We start from the raw sequence: 13,546 nt of genomic DNA on the forward strand, positions 1-13,546 counted from the left end.
GCTGTGAAGAGACATTGATCTGGCGAAGGTTATAAACAACATTTTGAAGTGGTGAGATTTCTACAGCACAGAAAAAAGGCACCACTAAAGATTACTGAACAGTTAACTATTTACTTTACTTTGAATCTGAGAACAAACTAACAACACACATCCACACTGCAAAGACCAATCTAGGACGTAAACACGTTGCTCTCACTTTATTGAAATAGATTACATCTCCGTACAGCCAATGATAACGCATGCAGCTAGTTTTACAGGCTGGAAACTCAACTGAGTACCACTGATCACATCAGAGGGAAATTGAAAAGGCTGCCTATAGCCTTGGGTTACAGTCGTGAGATCCAGAAAGCTTGATTTATATCTCATTACACACCAGCCGAGGTATCCTCTCTACTGGAGGTGAGCTGAAAAACACCGACTAACAAGATACAAGCTGGCGCTGAACCAGACAGTAGGAAGGACATATTACGTTTTCTTGCTCTGTAATTTGACGTGTCATAAATGATAAAGGGGGGTCTGAGATTTATTTTTTATTTTTTTCATTTCTAATATCTAGTGTTGTGTAATAGGTACCAATGGCGGTCCCATGCTGGCCAGTCCGGTGTGGTTAGCTGAAAGAGGGGAAAAAAGAGAGAAACAAAAAAGAACAGATGGGCATCCTAAATGAATTGCATATCAATGGAAGAAGGTGAACGAGGCTGATAAAATACACAGCCTATTACACCTAGTGTAAAGCTGGGTTTGTGTTTGCTCCCCACCTGGGGAGGGCACAGCAATAGGATCAAACAGAATAGGCTGACAGGAGCACCGGGGTGCCTCAGGGCAAGACTTTGCAGTGAAATCTGGGGCACTTCCATTTTTAAGATGGCTACTGTGGCACATACACCCAACCTAAATACTGTTCCTGACCAAGTACAACTATTTTTATAGAAACTGTAGCCTTATTTTCAAAACACTTAAGAGGAACACAGATGTCTTCTTCCTGTCAGTGTGCAACAAAGAGGATGTTTTGCCTCTGAACCACCAAATGAGATGGGCCTGGGTCTCATAATGGTCAACTTCAGTAAGGATTAGCTGACTCCGCTGCTTGACGGCGTGTTGGGGTAATTAAAAAGAAAAAAAATAAATAAATAAATAAAAACAAACCGGGTGTCATGCATATGATTTCTTCCCATCAATGCACATTAGAAAGGGTGAGGTTAAGTGTGCAGAAATGGAAAAGCTCTCTGGACTTCAGCCATAGGTAGTTTCTCATGCAGTAGTGATGCTCAGAGGATAAAACCAATTTAAAACCACAGTGTGTTTTGACCTTTATAACAGCTAATGCAATCCAAATTTTATGAGCAAAACTCTGCAGCATCTGCTGAGTCCCACTCCACACCGTTTTTAATTTTACTCTGCCCACGTCTTGTTGGAAAGTTGCTGTCACACTATGTTCAATCTTGCCATTCATGTTGGAATATTGAAAATGTTTCACTGGGATTTAAAGTAGGCAAAATAAAGAGCATTGTGTAAAACATCAAGTTCTGTCTCGTCTCGAGTTGTGTTTTCCCCCTTGTTCTGGACAGGCTATTTAGTTAGAGGCTCCTATTTGCAGTTTTATGTTGAGTGTTTAATAAGTATAAAAGAGGTTTGAATTTCATGGAAGGAGAGCTTACTTTCCCCAAAACAATCCATTCTGCCATATAACAGCAAACATGCAAGAATGGTTTAAAGAACCAATTGTTGCTCTACGCTCAAGTTGCCGGTGTTCTAGTTTGGCGGCATCCAAATACATCTGGAGGTCCATCGGTGGTCACATAACCTCAAACTAGCTCGTCGCTAAATATTCGAGGGTTCAAAAGTGCACGGCGGTCCAGTGTATTATGTGACGAATGTTGTAAATTGCGCTTCCTCCTGGTATGATGGTCACATTCGGTTTCTACAAGTGTGCTAGAACCAATTAAACCAGCGAGTGTGCTGAAAAGCGGAGGGAGAACAGGCCGACTCGGCAGACAAAGACCCCGGCAGATTGGAACCAGACCCGGTACCTGAGGCAATTATTTGCCCGCGACATGTCAATAAGTTGATGATACTCAGTGCAGGCCAGTTGGTTAAAATATTCATGAATTCTGCTCAGAGAATCCTAATTTTATACCGTGTTGAATTCTCCCTACAGCTTTCACAAGACACTCAAGCAGACAGACAAGCTTTCAAACAAACCACTACACACTGTACTCAGGTCAGGGGGGAAAAAAATAAACAAAAAGGCATGCAGACAATCAAATGACTTTCAGCCTGATAGCTGAACTTAGATTTGGTTGGCCGAGGAGACACAGGCTATTGGCAGTCAGCCAGCTCATCCACCTAAGATCTAATACAAAGCAGAGAGCCTAGTAAATGCCACAGGATCACTACCTTGTTTGTTCATAAACCATGAATTATAGGTGAAGAAAAAAGTAGAAAAAGATTCTCAGACATACACTTGTGTACCTCATGATATATTGAAGTTGAAAAGCCAGTAGAGATCTCAGTCTGTGGAGTGACATGACAAATGTCCAAAGGAAGATTATCTTTAGCGCGATATATAAAAAAAAAATCCTGAAAAGAATACAGAAACGTTAAAAACTCCTTTAGAGGTTGCAGTAGCCATGCAATAGATGTTAGTTAATGTTTACTTTTAAAGGCATTGTTCATATTTAAAGTTACAAAAATGGTTTAATCTACAAATTTATTTGAATCATTGTTTTGGAGAATCAAAGTAAACAAAAATTCTGCACAAAGTGGAGATGGAAGCGTGTAGACATGGGAAGGGTACTGGTACCAAGGTACAGAAAATCCCAAAATGCCCAAAACTGGGGAAAGAGGGTTGATGAAAATATAGATTTATGACAACTGATATTTTACCAATATTCTTCTTACAATCAAATTATTTTCTAATAGCGTCCAGCTGTAATTGTGGGTTAACACACCACGTAGTTTTATTGTATTTTTTTTATGTATTGACAATTTCTATAGACTACTTACTAATAAGTGTGGATGATATGGATTTCAGTTTTATCGTGATATTTTGCGGCACTATGTTGAAAGGAATAACAAGGACGATTAGAACTATTAAACGCTTTGGTAATTGTATGTCACAGCAATTAGTCACAAAAACAAATAATGCTCTTGAAAATCATTACCATTTATAATGTGCTTCTGTTAAAGTCATAGCCAAGCAGCCATTGTATATGCAGTAACTGAATTTGAAAACATTACGACAGGGCATCTTTGTGACAACAAAGTATTGGGTCTCACAATGCGGGGCAGGATTAGACAACCTTCATAGTATTTTTCAAAACACTCAAAATGACACTTTCACTCATGCATTATGAGGGCAGGTGGCAATATTCTGTCGACGACGGCAGCATTAGGTCGAGAACAGTCAATTTAACAATATCGTCAAGGCGAGGAGGAGGTGCGAGAATGCGTCGCCGTTTGCTTTTCCTCATTCATTTCTGCTGCCCCGCTGCCTCTCCAATCAATCAATCTGGGTCCCGAGGCCAGACTGGGAATGAGTCTGCCCATTCCCCTAGTGCCATCTGATTGTACGCGCGTGTGTGTGGGAGACGGCGAAATGAGCAGGACTGGTGTGCTTACATGTGACAGAGACAAATAGAGCAAGTGTTCAAAGGGGAGCATGTAAAACCATGACAACACGCTGGAAAGAGGGCAGGTTTGATGCGTGCGGCCTGAAAATGGCCTCTGCTGCATGCGCGCGCTGTCCGTGTCTGCGGTGGCGGCCGTTATTAGCCAGAAGCAAAACCTCTCACCCTGGGTAGTAATGTTAACAGTTATAATCAACCGCGGCACCACTGGCATGAGCGCACCACACAGTTTGTGCTGTAATACTCAATGACACATGAGGTGAACTGAGATGGACCTCGCAAGCTGCTGCAGGCCACAGCGACCGTGTGCAGGCGGCGAGAAGTGTTCTGGTGTGCGCTCGGGTCTGAATGCGAGGATACACATAACTGCGTGTCTCAACACATTCTAATCGCCACCTTGACAGAGCTGACGGGGGCCTCGCCTGGAAAGCATTGAGCAGTTTAATACATAGACGCACAAATGAACGCACGCACGCGAGCGCGGCCCGGAGTTGATATCCACCGAGGTCGAGTGGAGCAGATGAGCAGTAGAACAGTATGAAACTTTTAGATCTGTTTTCTTCGCCCTCTGTTTCCCGCTTTTATTTTCTGAATGTAGTGAGTGGGGCGGGAAACCGAAAATCAACAGCTGAGAAGGGGGACAGATGGGCCAACCAGACTTGAATTAAAAATAATTAGAATTTTGTTTATTTTGATCCCTTATTTGCCTGGTTCCCCCCCCCTCCTCCTCTCTCTTTCTCTCTCTCTCTCCATTCCCCCTTCTGTCATCACAGCGGTCGCAACACTGGCAATGTGCTTTAAGATCTCAGCCACTGTCGTCTAATTTAAATATGGGGATTTCAAATAACCAGTGCTGAACTGATGCTCAGCCTGTAAAAAAAGGATTTGATGATTAAAGATCATCGGTTGTGTTATACTGATCCATTAAAAAAAATGTAGTGAAGTTTTCATATTTACACCATACAGCTTGTTTCTACGTTGACTCTCCTGCACAGGATAAAATGACAGATTGTGCTGTAAAAGTATGATGTGAAAGGGAGCTGGTATGCACATTCATTGGACACTTTATTAGGTACACCTTACAGCTACTGGACTCAGCTAACTTTATGTGCTGTTGCCTTTGAAACTACACACCCAGAGTGTGCATGGTGCGTTTGCTGATCAAAATAGAGTGGATTTTTGTATTGCCGACCAGTAAACCCCCAAAACAGGAAGAACATTGTCAAATTCATCTTCACAAACATGGGCAATTGTATGACTACTCTAGGCATGTGTACCATCTCTGAACGAACCTGGACACATTCTTCACTCGCTCACTCAAGAAAAGACACTTGGGCTATTTGTAAAACCTTTGTTTGGAAACTCATGGAGATTGTAATTATCTTAGAAATGGAAGGATGATTCATTTCTAAGTCCTGCTGCTGCACTGAAGATATTTTTGAGATCAACAGAATGATTTCTTTCTTTTTGTTTGGACGTAAAATGAATTAGTTTTACAGAAAAGTCCAACCACCATCTTGGTTTTATTAAATTATTGCATGTTGCACATAAAATGTTATAATATTTGAAGGCTTATTATTTTTAAAAAAGTCAGTCACCCGGTACTCTCAATTTGCAGACATCATCAAATCTCCCATAAAGTTTGGTCACCGATGCCAATAAAGATTTTTCCACTAACCATTGAGAAAGGTATTAACAATATACAAAAAAATAATTTTAAATCTAAATCAGCCAGGGTTCTGTATTCTACTGAGTATTCTACTCTGTAATGATTCCTTATGCTTGATTATATCGCAACTACGCCACATATAAACTCCCTTTGGTCCAAATGAACAGAAATCTCTATACGTGGCAGCATCTTGCAATCGGGTTAATATCGCAGCGCTGCCTTGTATGTTAACAAACCCTCCGACAGCAAAAGAACAAGCCGTTTCAGGAAACTGAAAAGACCGATTCTGTTTTCCGGGCTGGAATTGTGTGTTTGAGAAGCTCAGAGGCTTAGAGCAGATCATGCACATGGTAGATCTTTATTAATACTTTAAAGCCAAAAAAAAAGAATAACAAAACAAATGTTTAGGCGCATTACAATTTAAAGACATCTCATTCTACCAGTGTTCTGCTAAGTGAAGAACGGTGTAGTCCCACGGCAGCTCTTATTTTTCTCCTTCTATCTTACTCTCAGGACTCGGCACATCACCTCTAATTTAATGAGTCTAAACTCTTGACCCATTCATTCAGCACAGCTGAAGCCACACTTTGACGCTGCACTCTATTTCCTAAAGTCATCAGACTCCCATCTGTTTTGTAAGGTGAAAACAGAGTGGCTTTTACCATCTATGCGTTTACTTCCGCTTGTTTTGTTTTTTTTTCTCCCCTTTAAAAGGCCTCCCTGGGAAGTGCCAAGCATTCTATAAATATATTTGTGACTTTTCTTCGTTCATGTTTAGATAAATTAAAACACTATGCTGACTGCTACTGCTTACAACAGCGAACAAACATATAAAATGTTTGAAACTACCTTGTTTCAGTGCCGTTTCCTCTTCCTTATTTAAACTTGCGGCTTTTTGAGTTTAAATGCTGCTGAATCCGTTACAAACACCCGTTAATCTGTAGAGTCCTACACCTCAGAGTGCTCATTGATAATCTGTGCGCTTCAGGGTCAACATAATTCATTCACAAAGAAAAGCCTGCGTTTGTGACCCGAATGCCGACTGGCTTCCAAAGCGAAGAGGAAGTGGCCTCGGTAAATAGGAATGAGGACAGAACACACATTCTCCATTAAAAGACAAACACGCTAACATCTTGAGGTATTATTTCAGCCACGATAGACACAATAATTCCACGGGTTGCCAATTTCCATCTTAAGCCACATTTGCTTGGTTGCGTTCCCTCTGTCCCAGTGGCACAAAACAATATGCTACTTAGGCTGTGAGCTGAAGAAACACTTCAAGCTCAATTGCTACCTATATAAACTAGATGTAAAGTATTCTATTGATGTGTTCTGAATCTGTTTCCATGTCCCCATCGAGAAAAAATATCTTTACTTTCAGATGACCAGAATAGCTTCCTTACACTCACATAAATGCAAGTACAAAAGGCCTTTTTTTTTTCCTGCAAGAGAATTTTTCACAGCCTCTAAAGTGGCTCTGTGCTCATGTATTCTGGGGTTTTAGATCCATCCTTTGTGTCAAACGGTCATAAACACCAGGAAAGCGATCAGACTTCTTTAGAGCACCTCGGAACAGAAGCACTACCTTTATAGTACGTTCTTGCCTGTCTGAGGAAAAGGTCTCCTTCGAGATACAGAAAGCCCTGAATAGTGGGTGATGAGGGGTTGACAGAGCAGGTCGGGTTTAGAAGATAGAAAGTCTAATAGTGGCTTCTAGGTATAGCGACAGCTTTTACAGCTGTGAGAGGTAAAAACCAAAAGAGAAACACTAGCCATAGTCCAGTCCACATATATGTCTGTATCAGTAAGAAACAAAACAGCCACCAAACATAACTAACATAAGTAATAACTGGCTAAATCCACAAAAAAGGGGAAAAAAGAAAAAAGGCCAGCTGTGTTAATTGTTAACAACCAAGTTTGGATGTCCTTCACACATGCAGACCATCATACTCCATCAGAATGACGGATGGCTGTGTGTGTTAGACCCCTTTGCCCGTTGTGACAGCTGTAACCCCCACATGCCAGGACAAATCACCACCTGCCCCGATGCCAGCCCACAATGTGCCTACCATCAAACTCTCTGAAGGGCTCACTGGAGAGTCAAAAAGCTGATCTTAGTGCCTTGTGGATGGTGTAACTGAGAGAAGAAAGCTAACATTTTGTTGTTTTCAATATCGGTGAGTACTTGAAATTAAGTGGGACCGATATCCTCCATATCTGGTGACCTTCGCTGGCCGTTGTGCCTGACTGTATGACACCAACAGGAGTACCACTTCCATACAGATCAAATGGTTTAAACCCATTGTGCTCTGCTTTCGTTTTACCCAAATCCAAACTTCTGTCCAAGTAGCTAGCCTTACTTTTGGTCAGTGAGTTTAGAACATTTGACAGGGTGAAAATTGTACCCAAAAGGCCACCAGAGTAATTAAACCTAAAGCTCAAGCCAACTTGAGAATAAGACGAGGAGAAGACAGAACATAGAGCTGTAATGGGTACAAAAAGAGCTAATAAAGACCAATAAAATCAATTCACATATCAAAGCATATAGGTCTTATTACTGTATCTTTTAATGACTTCATCATAGACTGCTAATTGCGAAATTCTACAGTGTGTCGCTGCAGAAACCACAGCATGGATCCCAATGTCTCACACGCAGTCTTTTTCCCTCTCTGGAGAAAAAGGAGGACAGACGCCTTCGCTCTGCGTTTTGTCAGAGCCAGCTGGTGCTGATGTGAGCTGGGCAGATAGCTTGTCCTCCTGCCACGGCGTTTTTGTCCACGCATTCCTTCATCTGTCTAGAGCAGGAGAGCAGTGATAAATGTGAGCAACTTGTCGGGAAGTAAATGGTGCTTTCGAGTCGCGGTCTGGTCCGGCGTGTCGGCAGAGTCGCGGGGCTAATTTTCCGCGGAGCGGCTGTAATGGGTTGTGCGTGTCTATTTGGGTGTTTGCGCCAGCGTACCCCACCGGGGTCCATGTTCCACCTGGAACAGTGGATTAGGTGCAATTAATCTTAGTTAAGCAAGCCTTGTGGAGGGCTGCCTTTCTTTCTTTCTTTCTTTTGCATGCACATACACATACACACAGCACCACAAGCAGACACACAAAACTCTCAGGGATGCAACAAAGAGAGAATGGGAGCTTCATAAGGCGGCTTTTTTGTGCGTGCAACACTGACAAGTTAACCATATGCACTGTTGACAGCCCCACTTGTCACTCGGTTTTGTTTTTATAACCGGAGACGATGAGGAAAGGAAAATGCTGTCACGTTCTCTACGTATTGCGGTTCGTCTATTTTGAAGGGACAAAAAGGCAGACAAATTTTACTTGATGTCCCTGTCAATATTTCATCTTACGATATGTTTAGTCGTGAGAGCTGACATTATGCTCCAGCGTACACGGCACAATGTGTAGCAGTCTCAGAGCGAGCGATGTCAAGCAAGGCAAGCCAAGTGAAGCAAATTAAGTCAAATACTTCCTGCTACAACTCTTTCCTCCTTCGAGACAGGAACGGAGAACACAAGTCAGTCTTAGTTTACGAGAGTAGCTTCTTAAGACAAGTGTAGCACAGCTGATAATGTTCTATGTAGTTTTCACAGCTTCAAGATTGACTGAATACAAACTATGTGATGTTTTCATGTCATAAAATGGGAGTTTGTTACAAGGTTTTGGCCGCAAAAAAATAAAGACAAGCAAGAGACTACGAGTACCAAAACAAATACTATCGGGGTGATCTGACTGACAGCAGGCCGAGAGACTTTCAATTTATGGCCAGAGGGATGGATCGAGTATACCCATGCTCTCTCCTCCCACTGTTTTCCTGCTCTTCTACTGACAGTTTCCTACGCACAGAGGGAGCCACTGAAAGGCTTCTTCTCCCTGGTTCGACAGGATTCACAGAAAGGACTCCGGTTCTGCCACAAATCCTTAAAATAGGCTTGTTCCTAGTGAAGGGAGCCGGATTGGCGGCCCCTCAGTCGGAGGAACAAACAGGCTTCCTCTCCTAACTTTGGTGAATTTAATCCACAGCTGATCTACTGCACTCAACTTTAACAGAGGATAGTTCACATTAAGACAGAAAAGGTGCAATACTTAAACTCTTCTTTGAACAATACGAAAATACAGCAGATTAACAAATTTTCTTTTTTTAAAGGAGCAGTATTATGTAAAATCGACTGTTTTGAGCTTTGCATCATGTTACAATGTTATAACAACATACCTAGAGTGTTGGTGGTGCTTTGATTCTTTCATGCATGTTTGAGAAACTTTGAATCTCCAGTGGCACCCATTCAGCTGTGCAAAACACTGGTGCAGACCCCTCCCCTGCATCTCCGCCATTCAGCTCCATCAGACTAGCCAGCAGCAATCGGCAAACATCTGGTGAAACTGCACGTCTGCCGAGCTCGTTATGTGGGCTATGTCTTCAAAATCAAGAGGATTTTAAAACACAAACCTTGTTCACAGCCACAAAAGTGAAAATGAATCCTCAAATGGCCTTTCAGCAAGATAAAGGTCAAACCATGATCCTGCTAAATCAACAAAGAAAAGATTACGACAGAAAATTAACCTTTCTTCCACATCTGTGAATGCTATAAACATGTTCTGTGACGTTTCATCCCAAAACTGCCCTGTATTCCCACATATTTAGCACCACGGAACACACATTTACAGGTGTTTGTACTCTAGCCTCCCCCATTCAGGACTATCTGTGCAGAACAATTAATTGCAGCAACACCCACATAATTTGTCCCGACAAAATCCCATGTGTCTACACCTGTGTGCAGCTACAACTGTCAGACTCGCATGAGTAAACAATGGCCCACCTGTGAATAGCGCGGCTCGACTGAGCAACGATGAAAAGGACGCTCTTCAAATATGCAGACATTTCAGGTCAAAGCCTTCCAAATGTTCGGGCCAGACGACGCTGCGCAACACCCAGGGGTTGGATTAGCATTAAAACTGTTCAATAATTTAAAAAAATGTTGGCAGACAGAAACATAAGGGTAGAAAAAAAAGGCTACCTCCTGCTCCACTAGTTTCCCATTGTGTCCTTTTAGAGGTGGGAATTTGTTTATTCCTCTAAAGTCAAGTCCCAGTTATTCCTCGACCATTTTTTTTCTAAATGCCATGCCCATGTTTTACTAGCTTTTACACCCACTGATCAACCTTAGCTGGCCATCCTCTCCAATCCAGACTCTCCATCATTTGCTTAGTCGTCCTCACTCACCCTCATAACTTTCTCTTTACCATCCCCTCACCCATCGCTCTTCCCATCCTAAAGTCGCTCTCTCCCCTATTTTTCACATCCTTGTCACATTCTCCTCTCTTCCTTTCCTGTAACCCCCGCTAACTCCCCACAGCCCACCTAGATAATACATTCTAACCCCCCCCTCTCCATATACCAAATTTAATGTGGGGCAGCATTGTGATGAGACGAGGGAGCAAATGAATAAAACAGTGAAACCGGCGCTGATGACGACTGCGCTCGGGGGACTCGCACTCCTGATTTATAACACCAGGTGAACGTTGAGGAGCGGGCGGAGGTATGGCTCGGCCAGATTTACATAACAGTTAAAGAGAAGCACACTTTAAACCGAAGTAAGAAGGTATTTGCTGACAGGAACTTTTTTTTTTTGGTAGATCTGGAATAGACCCAGGTTCCCACCAAGAAAAACCACAACAAAATTCCCCTAAAGCGTGACAGTGCAACTCTAATGCATGTGCATTTCCCTTAAAGGTGGGCTTTGAGTGATTTCTAATTAGCCACTGTGAGGGAGGGCGGGAAGAAACGGAGGAAATCAATTCCCCATTTGGGGCAGGTAGAATGATCTATTGAAGGGCTCACCCCCAAGACAGACCTTATCAGAATGATAGTTCTCCAACTTTTCACACAACACATGCAGACATGCTTTGTTGCATACTGAGAAGTGTTTGAGATGGTGGGGGTGGGGGGAAAGTGGAGGGATCATGGCAGGGAGGTTTTAATCCCCCTGACTTTAATTAACCCGCCATGAACGCAGCTGCCACCAATGACAGCTGCAAAAAACCAAGGGCTAACCTTGCAGACCTTAGTAGAGGAAAACATTGAAATAATTGGGCAAAATTAGTTCTGATTGTCTTCTCACCCGTGCTGCCTTGTGGTTGTGGTTTATGAAATGCTATTTATTTTAATGAATTCAAAAACTATCCAGTTAACATTTTTAATTTTGGGTTGGCCTTCTGAGTCTTTAATACCATAATCAATTATTGATTCACTGTCGGGTTAAAAAGGCATTGTACTTAGATCATGCCCATCTACTGCCGAGTTTGTAATCAGGCCTTGCGAGGCCGGTCATCAGGAAGGAGTTTAAAGTGTAAAGTATCTGAACTATGTAAAACAAAGTACCAAGGTACGGCATGGGGACCCGTTTGTGCCAGACTGCAACTGAAATGAATTCGGCCCCTTGGCACAGATGGTTGATGCAGCCTATTTTTAGGGCAAAAATATAACCTACCAATTACAATTTTCTTACAGTACAAAATGTGAATTACAAAGTGTTTGTTTTAATAAAAATGCTTTTAGCATCAATTTGACGTATTCTGATTATTTTACAACACAAAAATGTATGAAGAGTATCTCAGATGGACACAGAACTCTTGATTTAGAAACAAAAATGGAAACTTGAGGAATTCCATGAAATGATCAAGACTTATGGGATTTATGTTGTTTATGATTTTTATTAAACCTAAGAAAGTGAATCACCCTGTTGATTCATGTGCTTATAGACCAAAAATTGTGAAAGAAAATTGGCCTGGTTCTCCCATGTCTGTTTGTTTGACTTCTACATTAGCTGTGCGTACTATTTTGATTATCTAACAAATTTGACTTTTCCCTAAAAATATAAATGTTTTTCATCTTTTATTCTAGTGTTCACATTAAAAGAGGGATTGTTTTTGCTGATGCAAACTCCTGCATGTCAAGTGACGTGTTCTATGTATTAAAACATTACTGGTAATGCAGGTGAGAGCTGTGCTATGAGAAGCCAAAACACTAGTCATTAAAAATTGTAAGATGTTCAAATCCAAGTTTATGGAGTAGGTGAATACAATTTAAAGCAGGTTTTGTTGACATATTATGAAGTTCAAATCTACTGTAAAAAAAAACAACAAAAAAACTTCCAAGCCAATTTGTAAACAAGTAAAAATAAAAAAAATAATAATAAAAAACTAAAGAAAAGATGCTAGACCTAGCACTTTGGCAAACTCCACTTCATAAAAACCCTGCCAGCAGTAACAAGGTGAACGGGGGGGTTCTGAACACTGCAGCATGTGTTGAGTCAGAAGCATCTGTACAAACATAAGGCTGCTCAGCAGAATTACCTGCTGGATAAAATATCCGTCACTGTCATGAAGAGCAGCTCCTGAAGCTGGAAAAGAATCAAAATCTTACAGTAGATCACATACTGATGAAATGCAGAATGTTACTTTACTGCACTTTAAAGCAAATATATGTGTGTGTGTGTGTGTGTGTGTGTTAATTAACACACATGACATCCCTAATTTAAACAAAGTCCAATTGAATTTGCCTGCATAAAAGTTGTGCATAAGAGTTTGACTATTTCAGCAACTAAAGCTCATCTTAAAACCCATTTATTTTACTTGGCTTTCAACACCAGCGGGATCTAGTTTTAAATTTTATGTTTCTGTTTTTAAACTAAGAGTTTTTTTTTTAGTTTTTTTTTTTTAGTTCCTTTTTTAATTATTTTTTTATTGTTGTGTTGTGTTTTACTGCACAGCACTTTGTATCAGTTGTGGTTGTTTTAAAGTGCTTTGTAAATAATGCTGGATTGGATTGGATTGGAACTATCATCTAAGCTGGTCATGGACATTCATGGCAATGACTGTCAAACATGAAAGCTAAATGTATGTGTGCTGTCCAGAGTCTGAATGCATTGGGATTTCAATGCTCTATTACATATAGTGTTTAAGCAAAATCCTTTTCAAAATTATGGCATCACACGTTGATTTTACAATGACAGCTGCTACTCAATATGTTGTGGAGCCCTAGACAAGTGAAATGCAAATCAGAAAAAACATAATATGCACAACAGCAAAGGCCAGGAGGCAGAGAAACTATTCGCAACTGTCTGGAGAACAGCCATCACTGAGCTCCAGTATAAACTAGAAAATTCCTGCAGAAATTTTAAAGGGGCATGCCAAAGTGTGCCCGTCGGCTTTGACGCAGCGTTATGATGTTAAAAATTAGCATTAA

Source organism: Poecilia reticulata, linkage group LG16, assembly GCF_000633615.1.
Source record: "Poecilia reticulata strain Guanapo linkage group LG16, Guppy_female_1.0+MT, whole genome shotgun sequence".
Lineage (NCBI taxonomy): Eukaryota > Metazoa > Chordata > Actinopteri > Cyprinodontiformes > Poeciliidae > Poecilia > Poecilia reticulata.